Source organism: Muntiacus reevesi, chromosome 11, assembly GCF_963930625.1.
Source record: "Muntiacus reevesi chromosome 11, mMunRee1.1, whole genome shotgun sequence".
Taxonomy (NCBI): Eukaryota; Metazoa; Chordata; class Mammalia; order Artiodactyla; family Cervidae; genus Muntiacus; species Muntiacus reevesi.
Genome location: NC_089259.1, coordinates 7,299,876 through 7,323,666, shown reverse-complemented (window position 1 = coordinate 7,323,666; position 23,791 = coordinate 7,299,876).

Below are 23,791 nucleotides of genomic sequence, written 5' to 3'. Positions count from 1 at the left end.
GACAATCAGCACATCTTTTAATAGTCTCTACAAAATGTCCCAGTCCCCTCTGTTCTCTGTAGTTCTATGCTTCTGTTCCTTTAAGATGTAATTCTGAGCTGGTCTAATCCAAGAGGAAATCAAATGTCAGCTTCAGGTTACTAATGGTTAGAAGCACTGATGGAAATTCTAATTAGAGCTAAGCATTTAATTTTCTTTTTATCCCTCTCACTTCTAGAATCACCACATTTCTCAAATGACTTGCATTTTTTTTTAATAACTAAAAATAGCTATCCACAAAAGACGAGTTTGGCCCCAAATCTCCAAAATCAGATTCTGGACAAGATATATTATAATGTTCTATTTTATGAGAGAGAGAGACCCATCTTTATAAATAAGTGATACTCTGTGCTCTGGAGGGTAACTGCATTGAAAAGGTTACCAATCTAAAAGGATCTCACTGGCTTGAAAACCAGTTTACATTGATTTTTCATATGTACTGAATTCCATGAAAATATCTCCAGGAAACACTATTAACTTCCCACATTCTAGCCTTGGAAATATCATACAGTAAATAAACTTTAAAAAAAGAAATCCTCTTTAGGCTTCTGTGGCATTTACATTTTAGCATCTTGTTCTATTTTCTAACACAGTGGCTTTTTATTTGTTTGTTTGTTTGTTTTCCAAACCCCAGTATTATCACATTTTTCATAGAACATTAATGTGTATGCCTTTTTCTGTACTGGTCAGCATGGACTAGCTACATATTGTACTTAGTATATAATGCTTTCCTCAAACAGCTTTTGAGGTGAAAATACATTTTTTGGCTGTAAGTTTGAAAGAAATGAGGAGACAATCAGATTTCTTCAGGTGACAAAGTATTACTGTAAAGATACCCAGAAAAGCAAGCAAGCACAGGAAACTGGCTCAGTCAGCTGCAAAATCAGAACAGAGTGCAATTACTTTAATTCAAGCTACAGTAAAAATCCCAAATATGCCACAACAGTTCTGCTTCTCCTTATTCTGCTACCGATTCAGACTCCCTTTTGTCTGACACTCTACTTTGTTGCTTCAGACTTAGGCTAGGGTTTCTGCTGGGTGCAGTGTCTACGTTGTGCATCTTGGTTTATACTCTTCCACCAGCTTTGCAGTTTGTGTGTAATGTTGACACACCCTCACTATGAAAAATGGATCGCTTTTTACGTTAGAGCATCTTTCTTAATTTAAGAACCAGCACCTGACCACTGGGCAAACCTCTACATCAGCCAATAGCTTGCCTTTGGCTCACAAGGCTGTCTTTTCTCCATGGCTGGTGAACACTGATTAGTTGAGCAAAAGTACAAGGATGCCTGTGAAATAAACTCCAGCAGAATCACATAGAAACATCATTTGGCTAATAGATCCTCTGAGGCTTCCTGTGCTTTTTTTCCAGAAGTAGTTTCTCCTAAATTTTACACATACTGTTCATTTTTGTGATTGTTGTCATAGGATGGACAATATAAGACATTATTGGTGAAATTCCATATGCTTCCTCAGAAACATCAAAATAATCTTGATATCTATTAGTAATAACATTGTCAATTCATGCATCATTTGAAATTCGCTGAGTGTTTTGTGTGGCATATTATTTAAAAGGGTTAATTTTTATAATATGACTGGTAAATATGAGTCATTTAACTCTCCAATAAATAATGAAAAGTAAATGCAAATTTTGAACATCAATGGTATAAAAGAAAAAATGTTAAAAGATTAAAATATGAAAGCTGTTTCATGGTAGAACATAGGTCTACTCTATTCCAATAATTTCCTGTTTTATAAAACTTTATTAATGTTCTAAGCTTTCTTATATTTCAACTTTGAAAACTTTATGGATAGTAAAATGAAAAATTTAAATTTGATAATAGTCAAGTGTGCAGAAAGATACATTGGTATAACTTCATTAAAATGAGCTGGTTGTTTTATTTATTTTTATTTATTTTAATTGGAGGTTAATTACTTTACAATATTGTAGTGATTTTTGCCATGCATTAACATGAATCCGCCACGGGTGTACATGTGTTCCCCATCCTGAACACCCCTTCCATCGCCCTCCCCATCCCATACCTCTGGGTCATCCCAGTGCACCAGCCCAAAATGAGCTGATTGTTTTAATGTAGCAATTATACACACCAAGATAATAAAAAAATTGACAACTGCTATTTTAAATAATCTGACTTTTTAATGGAAAGACAAAGTCAATATCAGAAGTTTTACTTTAACAAAAATCAACTCTGATGCTATTATAATTTGAAAATATGCATATGAAACCAAGACTGAAGTAACCCAGAAAGATAAACATCAGAAAGAATGCAGTATTAATAGTTAAGCTTTACTGATCTTTATTTCAGAAATTTTCCTACATTGCAATGCTAAGTGAAGTCTTTTTGAAGGGGAAAAAAAAAAAGCTTGAGGAAAATACATTTATTTTTTAAAATACTGACTCTGTAATCACATAGAGTACACTGTAATACAAAAATCTAAACAGAAACTCAGATATTCCATGGGGCTGTAAATTAGTGTCTTAACAACACATGTAACTGGATTTATTTGCAATCTCTTTTCGAGTAACAAATAAAACCATTCCTCAAACTCTTTTGGAAGCATCTTTGTATCTTTCAAAAAATTATATTAGTGAATTTTCAATAGCTTAAAAATTAAGCATAATTTATTTACGTTAGAGGACACCAATAAACAGATTATGAAAAATAAAATCATGTATTTTTATACTCCCATTATTTTACATAAAATATACCCTAAAAATTTGCTTTGACAAATAAAGTTAGTATTCACTTTATGGATTTAATAAGAATATTATTTCTAAAAAAAAAAAGAGAGAATATTATTTCTCTTCCCACTATTATTGAGTCCCCAACTCTTACCAAATATACCTTACAATAAACTGTGCAAATAAATAAATGAATGAATGAATGAAAAAAATAAAGAACAAAACTAGAAATCAACAAAAGTCATGGAGACAGCTATATTTCATTTGTGTCTGAGGGCAATTTAAGCTCAGTAAGTCTATTTCATGTTCAGATTCACTTGACAAATTGTGGACATTTAATACATATTTAAAATGATAAAGGAATAGATAACAGAATGCAATCTTTATAATATTAATATTTTTATCTCATTAAGATTAGAATTTTAAATAAAGTGGTTTAAGGAAGAAAACTTAATCATATCAAGTGTTTATTGAATTTATTTGCCATTGAACTAGTATTAGATTTTAAAATGCAATTAAGTTTACAATAGGATTAAGCAGAAAATGTTGGCTTTAATTTACTGTAAGGTTACTATCCTTCACATTGCAAATGAGATAACTGTCTTTAAACTTTAATTGAATATGACTGATTATTCTTTATCAAGTCAAATCACTTTTATTTAGCATGATGTCATTATTTTTACATGACAAGGTAGATAATAATCTGCCATGTTTGCAGTCAATAGATTATGACTAGGCTGGCAAAAGTCCATTTACTCCAACCTTTAAAAGAAACAAGTGGGATTTTTCTTTTAACTAGGATGATAAAAAAGAAATCTTTAGTTCCAAGCATACTGTCTAGCTTAAGAAGTGAATTAACACTTTTAACATTTCAAATTTATCAGCTACAATATAACATGAAAACAAAACTATAAATTTTTATGAAATTGTTATTTGTTAGTTTAGTTCTGTTCAAAACTATTTGAAAAAAAAATTATATTTTTTAGAAACATGCATTGGCTTTGACTAACCTATTAAAAATAATTATATATATATATAAACATATACATATATAGATAACTGAATCACTTAGCTGTCCACCAGAAGTTAATACAACTGCAATAAAAAAGATCATTTTGAATTTAAAAAAAGCTAATAAACTTTCACAAAGTGGAATAACCATATTTATCTTTGCACTTTTTCCCTCGAAAATTGTTGAAACATATATTGGTCAATATTAATATCTTGGCACATTTGCCTTCTCATTACTCAATATAGACACACACATGCATTTTATAATGTCATTATTATTTGTTTACTGATTTGAAGTTATTTGCAGTCATCACAGTCTCAAACCACTACATCTGATAGAATTCATGAGGAATTTCAACACAGATGCAATCATATTATTTAATATAAAATCTATGTTAAAATATTGCCAATTGTCAGTGATTTGTGGATTTTTTAAAATTTGGTTTAATTTTACAAACAGAGTGCATAATAATTAAATTTTACTTAATAAATAATTTTGCCTAGAGAAAGAATTTGAGTTCTTTAAATTCTACAAGAAAGTTTCCAGACTTTGGAATACAGCTATATGCTTATTATATTCAAAGTTGCCCTGCTTTGTACTAAATCCTCATGTAGCTCCCAATGACTTAGTGTCAGATGTTTTAGAGTCTCCTGTACCTAAGTACATAGGTGCTGTGTCTTTTATGTTTACAACCTGGAAGTACTTGATCTGGGAAGATTCTGGATCTAACATGGGTTAAAAATTTGTTGAATTTTGGGAGAGTTTCTCTCCTAGTGAAAGACAAGAAGACTCATTCACTGCCCACATATGTGTAATTAATAGAGAAAATCATTCTTTAAACTTCTTTGGGATATCTTTTTTCCTTCATCTCATAGAAAATTATATGAGGAAACTTTTCTAACACTGTTAAAACAAGCAGGTATAGTGTACATGTTGAGTCTCATAGTTTCCATATTTACTTAATTGAGAATTTACTTAATTGATAATTCCATATTTCCATAATTGAGAATAAGAGGAATAAGGAAACTGCATAAACTGCCTGTGTGCAGTTCAGTTCAGTCACTCAGTCACGTACAACTCTTTGATACCCAATGGACTGCAGCACTCCAGGATTCCCTGTCCATCACCAACTCCTGGAGCTTGCTCAAACTCACACCCATTGAGTTGGCAATGCCATTCAAGCATCTATCTCTTCCTCTATCAGCCCCTTCTCCTCCAGCCTTCAATCTTTTCCAGCATCTGGGTCTTTTCCAGTGAGTCAGTTCTTCACATCAGTTGGCCAGAATATTAAAGTTTCAGCTTCAGCATCAGTCCTTAAAATGAATATTCAGGATTGACTTCCTTTAGGATTGTCTAGTTGGATCTCCTTGCAATCCAAGAGACTCTCTAACACCACAGTTCAAAAACATCAGCTCTTTGGCATTCAGCTTTCTTTATGGTCCAACTCTCACATCCATGCATGATGACTGAAAAAACCGTAGCTTTGACTAGACAGACCTGCGTCAGCAAAATAATGTCTCACAATGTCTAGGGACATTGTGAAACTCTTAAAATATCCAAAAGTTCAAAAATGTTTTAAAACATTCAATGGGATATAAATGTTTTCAGGGTATTTTCATTCTTTATTTTTCTACATCCATTTGACTTTTCTATCTCTTGTTTTACTGATAAGTAATTGGGAATTTAAATTGGCTTACAAAAACATAATTACTCTTCCATACGTCAAGTGTACTGTTTTGTAACTATTTATGGTGGATTGGAGAAGGAAATGGCAACCCACTCCAGTGTTTTTGGCTGGAAAATCCCATCGATGGGTGACCCTGGTGGACTATAGGCCATGGGGTCACCGAGAGTTAAGCACAATTTAGAGATTAAGCAACAATGTTGGATTATTGTTATATAATACAATAATACAATGTATTACTGTATACAATACAATGTATAATACATAATATACCTAGGTACGATATCTGTTAGGTAGTTAGAAGAGGGAAAAGGAGTCCAGAATGGCTGTGGCTAAAAGACAAGGAAGGGAAAAGCCCGTGAATACAGGACAAAGGAAGGTCCGAGGACTGGAGTGAGAACCTCAAGTAAAAAAACAACACTCCTGGCTGGCCCAATTTACATAAGACAGGCCCAGGAACAGAGAAACATATAAAAAGAGGAGCCAAAGCCCTCTTCTCTCACTCTCTCTCTCTCTTCTGCATGATGGAGCGCTCTTTTCCCGTCTTTGGATCGACATGCCCTCACACCTAGAAGATGGATTTTCCTGCTATCATCTAAATAAAATAGAGCTGTAACACTGAGCTGTAACACTGATTTATTTAAGAGCTATAACACGGTCCGGTCGAGACCTGAGAGCTATAACACGGTCTGTCCAAGACCCAAGAGCTGTGACCCGCCAAGGGGGCTTTAATGTCCGTCACTCCAAATTTTTGTTGTGACGAGACAAAGAACCGAGGAGCATACACTCGCCTGACAATGTCTAAGTCACAGTATGTTTTAATAATTGATGCTATTAGTCAATTTGCTATTTATTTAGAGGTACATTTTTTTTTCTAAATGTGACATGATTAAATCTCAAAGTGTCTTCACTTAGATTATTAATGTATATTTCTATTATTTAATCATGCTGATTTTATAAAGCTAAAAAAAAAAACAAAAACAAAAATGAAAAAACTTCCCTATTTAGGCCTAAGAAAAAAATGTTTCCTCCTCTAATGCTAAATGACACAGGTAGAAAAATAGAAATGATATTTTAGCATGTGCTAGCTGCATCTAATATGATTTTCTGTCAACACAGAAATCATGAGTTGTATGTTTTAAAGACTGCAGTCAAATTGTTTTCTTCAGTAAATAGAAGCTGGATTTCCTGGTGTGTCAAAATGATGCTATCTGAGAAACAATGAAATTTTGCACCAAAACAACATAAAAATTGCCAGTCATTAGATGCATTCCTATAGCTTACTTCAAATTCTAAGAAGAAACATTGAAATGCGAGTATAAGTCTATGGTCTGTAAATACGGAAATGCTGTATGGCTCTTGTAGGAATAGAGACTCGGATCAGGACAGAACCTATACCTGAGGGATAGCCAGAGTTATCTATATCATTACAGATGGCATACTAAAAATATATTAAAATAATGATATACAAAATTATATTTTAGAAATACACATAAAGCTCAGGTTCTCAGAGACAGAGAATGAATTGATGGTTCCAAAGGAATGGGGCAGGGAAAAATGAGTGAAGATGTTCAAAACACACAAACTTCTAGTCATACAATAAATAAGTCAAGCATATGCAATGTGATGATTACAATTAATACTGTATTGTGCATTTGAAAGTTGCTAAGGTCTTTAAAATTCCCATCTCAAAAAACATTGTTTAATTGATGCTGGATGTTAACTAGACTTATTGTGGTGATGATTCACTCTGTCCATGGGATTCTCCAGGCAAGAACATTGGAATGGGTTGCCATTTCCCTCTCCAGGGGATCTTCCCGACCCAGGGATCAAACTCTTGTCTCATGTCTCCTGCGTTGGTAGGTGGGTTCTTTACCTCTTTACCACTAGCACCATATGGTGCTGTATATATGTGGGATTTCCTGGTGGCTCAGACAGTAAGCAGTCTGCCTCCAATGTGGGGGACCTGAATTCCATCCCTGGGCTGGGAAGATCCCCTGGAAAAGAAAATGACAACCCACTCCAGTATTCTTGCTGGAAAATCCTATGGACAGGAGAGCCTGGTGGGCTACAGTCAATAGGGTTGAAAAGAGTTGGACACAACTGAGCTATATATATATATATCTCCACACATGTAATCTGTGGTCCTACACCTGAATTTGTTGTATGTCAAAAGAAAAATAAAGCTCAGGCTCTACGAGATCTAGTATAATTAAGTAGTATTTGAGAATGATAACTACAATGAGACTTAAATTACTCACTGAGTTGGATAACATAACTGATAGACTACCTGAAAGTGTCTTCTGAATTTGATTAATAATTTACTTAGGGAAAATAAATGCAGAAAATGATTTTTAAAAGTATCCCCAGGAAGGTCAATGATTTGAACTTATTCTGACAGTCTGTCTTTGACCTTCTTTGGCATATCATGCTTACTATGCATGCCCTTTAAAGATCTTTTTAAGTGAATGAATTTGCACATTCCTCTGAGAAATGCTATTGATTTTTTTCAAAAACAAAGTAAAATAAACAAAAAAGAATTAACATCCACCAGCAATTAAATTTAGAGTGTGTGATTTTTATACCTCTGTATCCTTTCTGAATGAAAAATTCACCTAAAGAGATTCTGGAATTGTGCTCAAGTAGAGACCTCTTACAGAGAATTGCAAAGTCTAATTGCATTCCTGTTTAGAATGTTCCAGGATTGAACATTAAATTTACCCTAGATTAAAGTGGCTTTCCCAGATAAATGATATCACTTATCTCCAATTACTGGTACTGTTTAAGTGTTTACTATTTAAACCTTTATAAAAATGGGACTATTACAGACACTGTGAGACATTGCATACAAAAGCAAGATACATGTGATGGCTTTTTTTAACAAAGCAATGCAAACATAAATATTCGGTTTATATGAACTTCATTTGGTTGTTTCTCTTGGAATTTAACTTAATTTATTACAAAGTTCTTTCTCTGAAAGTGAATATTCTCCTAAAGCTTTTTTACATCTCTGTCAATTTCAATCCCATCCACTTTCTTATGACGTATATAGTCAATATAGTGACCACAAGCTTCTCCTGAATTTCTTTGCCTGAGCACCTATTTTATGAAAGCTTAAATAGGTCAGAGAAATAAAGTCCCATAGCAAAGCAATGTTAAAGCCAGTACTGAGGCACCTATTCTGACTCTGAGCTCTGCTAACTGACAACCCTTGGGAAGGGAACAGATAATTCTATAGCAGATATGAACTCTATCAGACTACAGGGACTGCTATTATTTTTTCTATTGTCCTCACTTTTTATTTTCATTCTCCAGAATGGATCCTTTAATTGCCTTTGACTAGACCTACACATTTTTTGTTATGATATATTGGATTAAGAGATTTTATGCTTTACACTATTGAATGCACTTGTTTGAATTTAAATTTTTAGAGAAGGCTATTGTTCAGGTAGTACATCTCCAGGTGAAAGAACAAATTATCTTCTCTAATTTACAAAATTTCTACTCAGCATTGCATGTGAAACAGTTGCCCGGTTCATTGTCCTGACAGAATAATATTTTATCAAAAAGAAAGTGAAAGTGAAGTCACTCAGTTGTGTCCGACTCTTTGCAAACCCAGGGGCTTGTAGCCTACAGGATCCTCCATCCATGGGATTTTCCAGACAAGAGTCCTGGAGTGGGTTGCCATTTCTTTCTCCAGGACATCTTCACAACCCAGGATGAAACTCAGGTCTCCCGAAATGCAAGCAGACGCTTTACCTTCTGAGCCACCAGGGAAACCAAATGGTATTTACAAGTTAGTCAGTCAGTTCAGACACTCTTGTGTCTCACTCTTTGAAACCCATGGACTGCAGCATGCTAGGCTTCCCTGTACATCACCAACTCCAAGAGCTTGCTCAAACTCACGTCCATCGAGCCAGTGCTGTCATCCAAACATCTTATCCTCTGTCGTCCCCTTCTCCTCCTGCCTTAAATCTTTTGCAGCATCAGAGTCTTTTCCAATGAGTCACTTCTGTGCATCAGGTGGCCAAAATATTGGAGTTTCAGCTTCAGCAACAGTCCTTCCAATGAATATTCAGGACTGATTTCTTTTAGGATGGACGAGTTGGATCTCCTTGCAATCCAAGGGATTCTCAAGAGTCTTCTCCAACATCACAGTTAAAAAGCATCAATTCTTCAGTGCTCAGCTTTCTTTACAGTCCAATACTTACATGCATACATGACTACTGGAAAAACTATAACTTGGACTAGATGGACATTTGTTGGCAAAATAATGTCTCTGCGTTTTAACATGTCCTCTAGGTTGGTAGTAGCTTTTCTTGCAAAGAGCAAGTGTCTTTTAATTTCATGGTTGCAGGCACCATCTGCAGTGATTTTGGAGCCCCCAAACATAAAGCCTATCACTGTTTCCGTTGTTTCCCCATCTATTTGCCATCCAGTGATGGGACTGGATGCCATGATCTTTGTTTTCTGAATGTTGAGTTTTAAGCCAACTTTTTCACTCTCCTCTTTCACTTCAACAAGAGGCTCTTCAGTTTGTTTTTGCTTTCTGCCATAAGGGTGGTGTCATCTGCGTATCTGAGGTTATTGATGTTTCTCTCAGCAATGGTGATTCCAGTTTGTGCTTCATCCAGCCCGGCATTCCTCATGATATGCTCTGCATATAATTTAATAAGCAGGGTGACAATATTCAGCCTTGACATACTCCTTTCCCAATTTGGAATCAGTCTGTTGTTCCTTGTCCAGTTTCAACTTTTGCTTCTTGACCTGCATACAGACTTTTCCAGAGGCAGGTCAGGTGGTCAGGTATTCCCATCACTTCAAGAATTTTCCGCGGTGTCTTGTGATTTACACAGTCAAAGGCTTTGGGATAGTCAATAAAGCAGAAGTAGATTTTTTTTTTTTTTTCTGGAACTCTCTTGTTTTATTGATGATACAACAGATGTTGGAAATTTTATCTCTGGTTCCTCTGCCTTTTCTAAATTCAACTTGAACATTTGGAAGTTCTCAGTTCATGTATGTTGAAGCCTGGCTTGGAGAATTTTGAGCATTACTTTGCTAGCGTGTGAGATGTGTGCAATTGTGCTGTAGTTTGCACATTCTTTGGCATTGTCTTTCTTTGCAATTGGAGTGAAAACTGACCTTTTCCAGTTCTGTGGCCACTGCTGAGTTTTCCAAACTTCCTGGCATATCGAGTGCAGAACTTTCACAGCATCGTCTTTGAGGATTTGAAATAGCTCAACTGGAATTCCATCACCTCCACTAGCTTTGTTCATAGTGATCCTTCCTAAGGTCCCCTTGACTTCATTTCCAGGATTTCTGGCTCTAGGTGAGTGATTACACCATTGTGATTATCTGGATCATGAAGATCTTTTTTGTACAGTTCTTCTGTGTATTCTTGCCACCTCTTCTTAGTATCTTCTGCTTCTATTAGGTCCATACAATTACTGTCCTTTATTGTGCCCATCTTTGAATGAAATCTTCCATTGGTATCTCTAATTTTCTTGACGAGGTCTCTAGTCTTCACCATTCTATTGTTTTCCTCTATTTCTTTGCATTGATCCCCGAGGAAGGCTTTCTCATCTCTCCTTGCTGTTCTTTGGAACTCTGCATTCAAATGGGTATATCTTTTTTTTTTTTTTTTTTTTTGCCTCTTGCTTCTCTTCTTTTCTCAGCTATTTGTAAGGCCTCCTCAGACAACCTATTTTCCTTTCTGCATTTCTTTTCTTGGGGTTTGTCTTAATCACTGTCTCCTTTACAATGTTACGAACTGTCAAGAATCCACAGTTCTTCAAGCACTCTATCAGATCTAATCCCTTGAATATATTTGTCACTTCCACCATATAATCATAAGGGATTTGATTAGGCCCTACCTGAATGGTCTAGTGGTTTCCCCACTTTCTTCAATTTAAATCTGAATTTTTCAATAAGGATGTAACTTTATTACATCAAAATAGCAGAATAGATGGACATGTGCTCATTTCTTCCCACAAGAACTCCAAATTTATAGCTCACTGTTGAACAATCATTGACATGAAAATGTTGGTTCCCACCAAAAAAAAAAAAAAAAAAAAAAAAAAAAACATTTCCAAGGGCAAAGGAGAAGCCCCAGCAAGATGATGGGAAGGGCAAAATCGTGTTTAGAATAAAACCCTATACCCGCCAAGATGCCCGCGGATCTCAAACAAAATCTTGTGTGCACCAGGAGAACTACACAGAAACTGAGCCAGACCTGCCTTCAAGTGTATGCGTGTCTCCTGCGGAGGTGTGAGTCAGCAGTGGCCTCTCACAGTGACAGCGGCTCTGGAAGCAGCAGTCCTGGGTGTGGCATAATCCCTCTCGGAGGAGGTTGCCATTAACCCCACCATAGAGCTGCTGAATAGATGACCCACAGACTTCAAAACTATTAAACCAAATAAAGTATCACACTGTTAAGAAAGTTCTAGAACCCACAGCAGATTTCCAAACCTGGGGATCTGGCAAAGGGACTGAGAACCCCAAGCAATTTGAGTTTGGAGGCCAGTGGGATTTGATTATGGAACTTACACAGAACTGGGGAAACGAGCTCTTGGAGGGCACAAACAAAATCTTGTGTGCACCAAGACCCAGGAGAAAGGAGCAGCGACCCCAAAAGAGACTGACCCACACCTACCTTGAGTATCCAGGAGTCTCTGGCAAAGCCGTGGGTTGGTGGTGGCCTGCTGCCGCCTCAGGGGCGCTAAGTGCAGCAGTGTGTGGGCCGGAACTTTGGAAGGAGGTCACCATTATCTTCACTACCTCACCATATTTTGGTCTCAGGTCAAACAACAGGGAGGCAACACAGTGCCACCCATCAACAGAAGATCGGGTTAAACATTTACTGATCCCATCAGAACAAGACCCAGTTTCTCCCACAGTCAGTCTCTACTATTAGGAAATTTCCATAAGTATCTTATCCTTATCCCTCAGATAGAATGAAAACCACAATCAGAGAAAACTAACCGAACTGATCACATGGACCCCAGCCTTGTCTAACTCAATGAAACTATGAGCCATGCCGTGTAGGGCCACCCAAGATGGACGGGTCATGGTGGAGAGTTCTGACAAAACATGGTCCACTGGAGAAAGCAACAACAAACCACTGCAGTACTCTTGCGTTAAGAACCCCATATACAGTATAAAAAGGCAGAAAGATATGACACTGAAAGATGAACTCCCCAGGTTGGTAGGTCCCAATATGTTACTGCAGAAGAGTGGAGAAATAACTCCAGAAAGAATGAAGAGATGGAGCCAAAGAAAAAAGCAAACAAACAAACAACAACAACAACAAAAAACACACCCAATTGTGGTGTAACTGGCAATGGAAGCAAAGTCTGATGCTGTAAAGAACAATATTGCATAGGAACCTGGAATGTTAGGTCCATGAATCAAGGCGAATTGGGAGTGGTCAAACAGGAGATGACAAGGGTGAACAAGGACATTTTAGGAATCACTGAACTGAGATGGACTGGAATGGGTGAATTTAACTCAGATGACCATTAGATCTACTACTGTAGGCAAGAATCCCTTAGAAGAAATGGAGTAGCCATCAAAATAACAAATGAGTCTGAAACGCAGTATGTGGATGCAATCTCAAAAACAACAGAATGATCTCTCTTTGTTTCCAAGGCAAACCATTTAAAAATCACAATAATCCAAGTCTATGCCCTAACCAGTGATGCTGAAGAACCTGAGGTTGAACAGTTCTATGAAGACCTACAAGACCTTCTAGAACTAACACTCAAAAAAGATATTCTTTTCATTATAGGGGGCTGGAATGTAGATGTAGGAAGTCAAGAGATACCTGGAGTAACAGGCAAGTTTAGCCTTGGAGTACAAAATGCAGCAGGGCAAAAGTTAATAGAGTTTTGCCAAGAGAACACCCTGGTCATAGCAAACACCCTCTTCCACCAACACAGCAGAAGACTACACATGGACATCACCAGTTGTCCAATACTGAAATCAGGTTGAATATATTCTTTGCAGCCAAAATGGAGAAGCTCTATACAGTCAGCAAAAGCAAGACTGGGAGCTGACTGTGGCTCAGATCATGAACTCCTTATTGCAAAATTCAGACTTAAGTTGAAGAATGTAGGGAAATCCACTAAACCGTTCAGGTATTTATCAAATGGTAATTTAATATTCAGATTTATGTTGAATAATTCTGGACACTGCACTAAACACTGTAATGGTTTTAAGTTTAAGCTCCTTTGTATAGAAAATTTTAAAAAAAATTTAATAAAGCACCCATCTTGACTTTTGAGTACATTTGTTATATTCCAAATAATATGCAATATTTAATGATAGAGTGCAATAAGATAAATTCTCTCCTTCCTAAACTCCCAAAGTATTTTGTACTGATTTTGTAATAACTGCCATTTGTCTGATAGTCTATGAATGTCTGTCTCTTAAAATAAAGGCAAACATATGAATTATTCCCTAATATCCAATGATGTATCAGATAATACTAGGCATATTGTTGCTTCTCAATTAACATTTCTTTAGTTGCACTGATTGATATAAAGGCATCTTTTATATTGTTAAATATTGCTTAGAGATTCTTACATTTGGGGTATAAGCAGCATCATTACTTTGGTTCTTGACATTTAAAATAGAGTAACATCTGCTCATCTTACATGTAATACCCTAACAAACAGATAAAACAGAATTTCACCAATAGAAAGGGGGGGGAGGAGTCCTGCAAGGAGTATCATATAGATATTGCTAGTTTATAGGATCGTGATTTCTAGGGAAGGCTTGCCTGGTGGCTCAGAAGGTAAAGAGTCCTCCTGCATTGTCGGAGATCTGGGTTCGATCCCTGGGTTGGGAAGATTCCCTGGAGGAGGGCATGGAAACCTGCTCCAGTATTCCTGCCTGGAGAATCCTCATGGACAGAGGTACCTGGTGGGCTGCAGTCCATGGGGTCGCAAAGAATTGGTCACGACCGAGCGACTCAGCACAGCACAGCACACTAAGAAACAGAAACAGCACGTTCTAATAAGCCAGTGTAATAACGTCTTTGATATGTGATGTGCAATTCGTAGAAATAAAATATGAAAAATACAAATAAGCGTCTTACATATAAACTCAATTTAAAAGATTGAATTCTAGCTGCTTATTAGCAAAACAAGTAATTGTAACACTTTACTGACTTTAAGTTGTATTTAATCAGTAATTATGGGTGGGTGTTATTCATTACAATATAATAAGAAAGAGTTCGGTTTAGGTGTACAATATTAAATAAAGGAGGTAACCTAGGAATGAAAGAGCATAGCAAGTCAAACATAGATTATTTTTGGAATTTATTTCTGATTTTCTATATAAAAATACCAAAGTACAGACTACAAACCACACTTCAAATGATCCATCACTTACATCATCATCTGCCCTCCTTCTCTAGAGTATAAAATAATGATATTTTTATTTAATAACAGCATAAAACTTAATTATTGACAACAGAAAACAAGTTGAGTTACATAAATTAAAATCAGAACCAAGATAACAGCTTGCCCATTGCCTTAGGCTACTGACAACTGGCATGTGATGTGATGGATAATGACATACACTTTCTGATCTCTTTTCCTCTTTCACAGTATATATGTTAAAAAAAATACAAATTATCATAAATGGTTTTGTCCAATGTAAAACGATTCAAAGAATTTTTATAAAATTTAGATTTTAATTGTAGATAGATGATCCCAAACAGTTACCATAGGAGCTGATATAATTGATATTTTATATTCCAGCATCTGTTCTTGCCAAGGTCTTCTCTAGGAAGCTCAAAATTTTAGTGAGAAACTCTTGTAAAACTGATTTTCCACAAATTTTGATATTTCTGGACTAACCAGTAGAGTGTAACACCCATCTGCTTTATTATATTTTACGTGCTGATACAGAAGAGACAATGAAAGTACTGATAATATTTAATGTACTCTTGTACCTGGAGTGTTAAACACACTGCACTCACTGCTAGACATCACATACTAGTGGGTTAGACCACTCTGCAACCTTGATCAATCTGCTTAGCATCGCTGTACTTCAGTTCTCTTATTTATTAAATAATAATAATAACAAGGCAAAAAGAAAGAAAAATACTTAATTAACAGGCCATCTAAAGCAATGTTTAAGAGCACAATCTCTCCACCCAAAGCCTAGGTTTTACATCTCCCATCCTGCTACTCACAAATTACATAATCTTAGATAATTTATTGTCACCCAAGATCTGATTTTCATGATGAAGCAATTATGTGGATTTACAGAGTCCATGCTTATAAAGCAGTTAGGATGCTCCCTCCCTTATAGCATGTTCTCAATAAATGAGCAGAGCTGACATCAGTAGAATCAACAAAAGCATCAGGTATAATCGTGACTGTAGTAAATGTAAGGTATTGGTATTTCTTTTTCCTATTTCATAATTCTGCTGTATTTAAGAATAGTGCTACTTTCCTCTTCATTTGACAGATAATGAAAACAGGGATCAAAATTATGAAACTAAATTGATTTCTGTCACTTTTTATCTCATTTTCTTTAGAAGAAAAATGAAAAAAAAATTGTAACTAAATTATTTTATGAAGATTAAATGGGTTTATTCATTTAAAGTTTGTAGTAAAGAACTTGGTATCATTCAGGATTCAATAAATACTAGCTGTTATTACTGGTATTATTATTGACATTATGCACTGATATTTCTGGAAGAGTATGCAAATATAATATATTATTAGTAAGAAAACAAAAACAGAGCCTAATAATGCGTACATACACACAATTTTTCATATCAGGTCACCGACTGGTTCATGTAAAGTCTTCCTCTGAGTCTCCTCCAGCTATAACAGCCTAACAGCTGATGATTTCTTCCAGGCTTCCTTCAGATGCTTCATAGTAAAATAGCTGTAAGAAAAAGTAACATTTCTCCTAATAAACTGGCTCTTCTTGCAATGTATATCTTTGGTGTAGGCATGATAATCTGAGTGAAGGAAACAGAAGATAGAAGAGGACAGAAAACTCCATTCTGTTGCATTATGAATATTATTTCTAACATTGCTGTTATCATGATCATCATAGAAATATCATCATCACTATTTTATCCTTTTTTCTGTCAGTTAAATGTCGGGTCTATACCTGGACCTGTTTACTCTGTCTCATTTCTCCCATTGAGGATCTCATTCTGTCTCATAGATATAAATATTATCTATATGTCAATGAACCCAAAATTGTAGCATTTTCTTAGACATTTTAACTTTGTGCCAAAATAGAAGGTTATATCTATTAAGTATCTTTGTGCTTAGCAACAGAAACTCATATTTGAAAAGCAGATGTACTTTGGCTGACTTTTCTCTTGGCAGCCTAATAATCTCAAAAGCTGAAACAAAATATGGCCAGAACAGATTTCTGAAAACTTACTTACACCATTGCTAACACCTTCCAGTCATGGTTTTATATCCAAGCATTAAAGTAGTAACTCTGAAAGTCACTAGTGATTCTCTTCTTTACTTAACACTCCACGTAACCATCAATTTCCCAACATAGTTTTTGATCAATTTTTTTAAACATTTTTTCTGTACAATTTCTGCTTCCCTCGTGGTTATCAGCCTGCAATGTGGGAAATCCGGTTTAAATCCCTAGGTGGGGAAGACTTCTTGGAGAAGGAAATGGCAGTGTTACTCCAGTATTACTCCAGTGTTCTTGCCTGGAGAATTCCATGGACAGAGGAGACTGGTGGGCCACAGCCCAAGGGGTCGCAAAGAGGAGGGCACAGCTGAGCGATTAACACTGCTACCTTTGTAGTACAAGCTGCTTTCGTGTGTCTTGCACTAATCCAAAGCCTTCCTAACTTGTCTCCTTTTCTTTCCCACAGCAGCCCCAGTAGTTCTTTAAAAACAAGTCAACCTATGTCACTCTTCTGCTTAATTCCCTCTATTTAATTCCCATCTCATTGAGAATAAAATGGAAGTGTTATCCAAGATCTACAAGATACGGTATAATCTGTACCCTGAATATTCAATCCCTAGGTCGGGAAGATCCCCTGGAGAAGGGCATGGAGCCCCAATCCAGTATTCCTTTTTTTTTTTTTTTTTTTTCTTTTCCGGTATTCTTAATAGAGAATTCCATGGACAGAGGAGCCTTGAGGGCTACGGCTCATAGGGTTGCAAAGAGTCGAACATGACTTAACATACACGTATGCACATAGTTGAATACCAGCGTTGTGTTAGTTTCACTTGTATAACAAAGTGATTCAGTTATACATAAATATGTAGCTATTATCTTTTTTTTTTTTATTTTTTTGAGAATAGTATTGAAACAAGCTACTATCTTTTTATTTTTTTCATTTATTTTTATTAGTTGGAGGCTAATTACTTTACAATATTGTAGTGGTTTTTGTCATATATTGATATGAATCAGCCATGGATTTACATGTATTCCCCATCCCGATCCCCCCTCCCACCTCCCTCTCTACCCTCTCGCTGTTTGCAGATATCATGATCCTCTACATAGAAAACCCTAAAGACTCTGCCAGAAAATTACTAGAGCTAATCAACGAATATAGTCAAGTTGCAGGATATAAAATTAACACACAGAAACCTTATACACTAACAATGGGTAAAGCTATTATCTTTTAAATCCCTTTCCCATTTAGGTTGTTACAGAATATAGAGCAGAGCTCCTTGTGCTATGCAGTTTGTCCTTGTTGATTATCTATTTTAAACATAGTGATGTCTGCATGTCAATCCCAAATTCTCAGTATTTTTGTCTGTTGTTTGTTTAACCTCTATGTTCTCCCAATAGAATAAAAACTCCATGATGAAAGATTTCTTATTTTGCTAAATTCTATATAATAAGTAACTAGAATAATTGTTGAAACATTATACATTCTTAATAAATATTTTATTCTAGTTTAAGTCTGCTACTTTTGTTTTGTCAACCACCAGTGTTGAACTACACTGAAGCTCTATGGTCCTGGGAAACAGAGATGGTAAAAGAGTCCTCTCACTTTTTCATGTTTTGTGAAACAGCAGAAGCAAAGAAACATCCTTACCTATAGGACTTACATAACTCAGGAATGCCTTTCTATTTACCAATGAAAAGATCAGACACAGACCCTTCTCATTTTTTGCCTCATAACGATCTCTGAATTGTCTGTCTCCACTAATCATTTGGAAAAAAATGCCTATCCGACTGACTCACTTCCATCTGTCCACAGACTCCTGAATCTTGACCCACCCTCAGCCTGAGCCATGCTGAATATTTTAAAACCTGTCAATAAACAAGCTCTCCTTATTGCCTTCTCCGGAGGATACCCTGGCATCACGGTGAAGTATTCTACAATCGACTGTCCGGTCACACCATCTCTACCCTTTCATTCTGCTTCTCCAAACCATGTCCCATTTCCCCACTAATTATTCTTTCTGGTTTTGTTTACCCCTTTCCTTTTGATTTGTTTTTTGTTTTTTTTATTCTTTCCTATAAAATAAAAATCCCTTTTCTACCTGATTTTGGAGGTACTTGCAGATATTAGAATATAAGTGTAATCCCTTTTAACAAAGTCTCTCCTTAACTAAATCCATTTTTTTAAATTGGAATATAGTTGCTTTATAATTGTTGTATTAATTTCTGCTTTATGATGAAGTAAACCAGCTGTATGTATACATATATCCTCTTTTTTTTATTTTATTTTTTTTGACATGACATGCCATTATTTCATGACTAGGCCACTCTGCACATGACTCTCTAGAATTTATTTTACACACATTCATTTAATGTGTGTAAATTAGCATACCTTTACCAAAGTAATATAAATTAAGTCATGCAATTCCTCTGTTGAAGACCGTCCAATGGCTTCCATTGAATCCAAATCTTTCAGATGCTACATAAAGTTCTAAATCATTCCCTCTAGCTCTGTTATCTCATCTGACCGAGTTCTTCCTTCTCTCCCATACTTCTGTGATAATGGTTTCTTAATCCTTGTGGAAATGCCACATTAATATTTTTAATTTTTTTTTTCTCTTTAAGTTGGTATCGGGATTGGGAGATAAGCTATTGTGGATTCTCAATTTATGAGACTATTCAAATATCAGTACAATGTTAGCTTAAATACATAAACTGAGTAGGGTAGAAAAATCACTTTCAAAAATCCTTTTTGAAAGTAAACAGTTATAAAATACAAATGAATATTTAAAACTGTAGTAAGTTATCAGATACTATACTAATTAATTCTTCACATTTCCATTTATCACAACAACCTAGGATTTAGATACCATTATTCTTGTCATTTTATAAGTGGAAAAACCAAGGCTCAAGAAGATGAAGTAAGCTAAACACAGATGTAAGGCAAGTGACAGAGATTTTATCATATAAGCTGGTGCACTTAGTCTTCAGTCCAGAAAACAATGTTTTTCCCAATATATCAGAGAATCTAAATTAAGAAAATTAAGACCAAGGCAATTGGAACAAATTTAATCATAATGTCATAACGATTTTTGATATTTATTAAATATATAACATTATTCTAGTCATTTGAGCAGATAGTATACTTATTATGGGGCTTCCATGGTGACTCAATTGTAAGGCATCCACCTGCATTGCAGGAGACCATCTACAATGAAGGAGACGTGGGTTTGACCCGAGGTTAGGAAGATGCCCTGGAGAAGGAAATGGCAACCCACTCCGGTATTCTGGCCTGGGAAATCCCTTGGACAGAGGAGCCTGGAGGGCTGCAGCCCATGATCACAGTGAGTTGGACACAACTTAGAGACCAAACCACCATAGTTTTCATGGCTGCTATTTCTTTGAATTCTTAAAGATATTTTTGAGATGAAAGTATTATTATGACTGTTATTCTTCGGGGTCATTAATTTTGCAGTGTTTTGAGATTGCTGTCAGTAAAAAACAATGAATTTTCATGGGAGGACTCATGAGGGTTCAGGCAATATTTATGTTTCTAATAGCATTCTCAAGTCAAATAAACATAAAACAAAATTTAATTCTATAGAGCTATAGTTATAAAAATAATTTTAAGATAAGTTATATTAGTCATAAATTTTATTTAAAAAGAATATAATAATTTATAGTAATTTCCTCTACTTTATACAACAAATATGTGAAAATTTTAAATGCAAATAGCTGTCAGAAAATACTGCTTTTTCAGAACTTATAATTAGAGTTTCAACAATTTTGGCATTATAATGTAACTAGGTACAATTTTTTTTGCTTAGTTTATAAAGGAATCTTATAATGTGTCTTTCACTTAATTACATAGACTATGTGCATTAAAATCTAAGTCTACAGATGTTCATGAGAAGATGTAGTACAAAATCAGCATTAATCAAAGTGCTGCAATATGGGCTATTAAATAAATAATGAATATTTTCTGACTATTGAAAAAGATAGCTTAACGGTGCATTTTTTGGGCATTGGAAATATGGTTACTAAATATTCTCAAGAGAAAAAAAATAGAAACTGATGCACAATGACCACACACCTTATATGTGATATCTACATTTGTATCGTATATGAAAATTTTAATAATAATTATGATTGTTTCCTTATCTTATAGTAAATACCAGTCTCTGTTGTTAACATGGTCACTTAATTTCTGAATTGTAGCGTATCCACAATTGTAATATTTTCTATTATAATCATAAGTTATGTGTAAATACTGACTATAAATATTACAAAAAATACTTAAGTGAACATTATTAGGCAGTAAACTTGATCATTAATAGTACTTGTGTTGTTTTAATAATGGGAAATGGTTGATTTTCTCTAATATTTAAGAATGCAACTACTGATAGTAATATTTGTTTAATCAAGGCTGTATTTGCTTTAAAAGTAAGTTTCCTAATGAAAGAATGTTTCATCAAAAAGTTTTAGACCTTTGGTTCTTCTTTTGTTTTTCATAAGAGCCAGAAGTGAAGCTTCTTGGTCATTGCCCTGAGAAGGACCCATAGGTGTGTGCTTCCATCACTCCACTGAGTTCTGCTCATCACACCTCCGCATCTTGGGAGGTGGCAGTGTCTTTAAGGAAGCATCTGGATAATTTTTATTCTGTTTTTAATTTTTCACTGTGTGTTACTGACAACAAACAGAAAAACAAAAACAACAAAAATGACATAAATACACATTCACCTACTACTAATTCTATCAAATTGTATCATATGGTTAACTCCTTAAATTTTAAGAAATAAATATACAGTTATTTCAATTGTTGGTGTTTTCTATTTTACCACAATCTTACTGGTGATTTTTTTTTTTTTTGCTCTTTTTAAAATCAATCAAAATTTACTAATCCCTTCAAAAAATACCAATGCTTAATCAGATATAGAAGCTATTATATTACCTTGTGCATACCGTACTAAGGAGAACATGTATCAGTATCAGTTCAGTTCAGTTCAGTTGCTCAGTCGTGTCCGACTCTTGGCGACCCCACGAATCACAGCACGCCAGGCCTCCCTGTCCATCGTGAGCTCCCGGAGTTTACTCAAACTCATGCCCATTGAGTCGGTGATGCCATCCAGCCATCTCATCCTCTGTCTTCCCCTTCTCCTCTGCCCCCAATCCCTCCCAGCATCAGGGTCTTTTCCAACGAGTCAACTCTTCGCATGAGGTGGCCAAAGTATTGGAGTTTCAGCTTCAGCATCAGTCCTTCCAATGAACACCCAGGACTAATCTCCTTCAGGATGGACTGGTTGGATCTCCTTGCAGTCCAAGGGACTCTCAAGAGTCTCCTCCAACACCACAGTTCAAAAGCATCTGTTTTTCGGTGCTCAGCTTTCTTCACAGTCCAACTCTCACATCCATACATGACGACTGGAAAAACCATAGCCTTGACTAGACAGACCTTTGTGGGCAAAGTAATGTCTCTGCTTTTTAATATCCTATCTAGGTTGGTCATAACTTTCCTTTCAAGGAGTAAGCGTCTTTTAATTTCATGGCTGCAGTCACTATCTGCAGTGATTATGGAGCCCCCAAAAATAAAGTCTGACACTGTTTCCACTGTTTCTCCATCCATTTCCCATGAAGTGATGGGACCAGATGCCATGATCTTAGTTTTCTGAGTGTTGATCTTTAAGCCAACTTTTTCATTCTCCTCTTTCACTTTCATCAAGTTGGTTTTTAGTTCCTCTTCACTTTCTGCCATAGATGAGGCTATTGATATTTCTCCCAGCAATCTTGATTCCAGTTTGTGCTTCTTCCAGCCCAGTGTTTCTCATGATGTACTCTGCATATAAGTTAAATAAGCAGGGTCACAATATACAGTCTTGATGTACTCCTTTTCCTATTTGGAACCAGTCTGTTGGTCCATGTCCAGTTCTAGCTGTTGCTTCCTGACCTGCATATAGGTTTCTCAAGAGGCAGATCAAGTGGTCTGGTATGCCCATCTCTTTCAGAATTTTCCACAGTTTATTGTGATCCACACAGTCAAGGGCTTTGGCATATTTAATGAAGCAGAAATAGATGTTTTTCTGGAACTCTCTTGCTATTTTGATGATCCAGCGGATGTTGGCAATTTGATCTCTGGTTCCTCTGCCTTTTCTAAAACCAGCTTGAACATCTGGAAGTTCACAGTTCACATATTGCTGAAGCCTGGCTTGGAGAATTTTGAGCATTATTAACCCTAAATCGGTCTATGAAACTGATTAGCGTTATATTTTTCTCATTCAGAGGTCAGAACTAGCATAATCCTGCAGGTAAACCAAAGAGGAAATTTGTGCACTAAGGTTGACTCCTTACAGCACAGAGCTTAATCTGTTAAATTTTACCAAGATCATGTTTCCTACAGTATATCAAGTGGTGAACTGAATCATGATAACAAAAGTCGTTGAGCTTAAAATTCTTAGGTAGTCTAATTTGAAAGCAGTTTCAAATTGTCTTATGATTTCTGTGAAGATTTTAATGAAAATATACAGATCTAAAACAAAAAAAAATTGTTACTATTTTTTCAAATTTTGTCTTTGCCAAATTTTTCTCTGCTTCCTTCAGGGCACCCAATTCAGATTATGTTAGACTCTAACTCTGTCCAACATTTCTAATCTGCTTTTCTATTTTTTTTTTTTTAACCCTCAATTAAAAAAATCTTATTTTTTGTATTTTCTTTCTCTCTCTCTTTTATTAATTTGATGATTTATATTTGTCTAGAAAATCATTTCATTCTCTTTCAGTTTCCTCCCATCCACATTCTCTGCCTGTATATTGGTAATTTCGAAAGTCAGGTTGCTATTTTAGCTTTTTGAAACCTAAGAGCTAGATTTTTAGATTTTTGTACATTTTAATTAATAATTTTGCATTTTGTGTTCTATGATATTAACTACTTGTCTTTCTTTGGTGTTACTCTAATGTT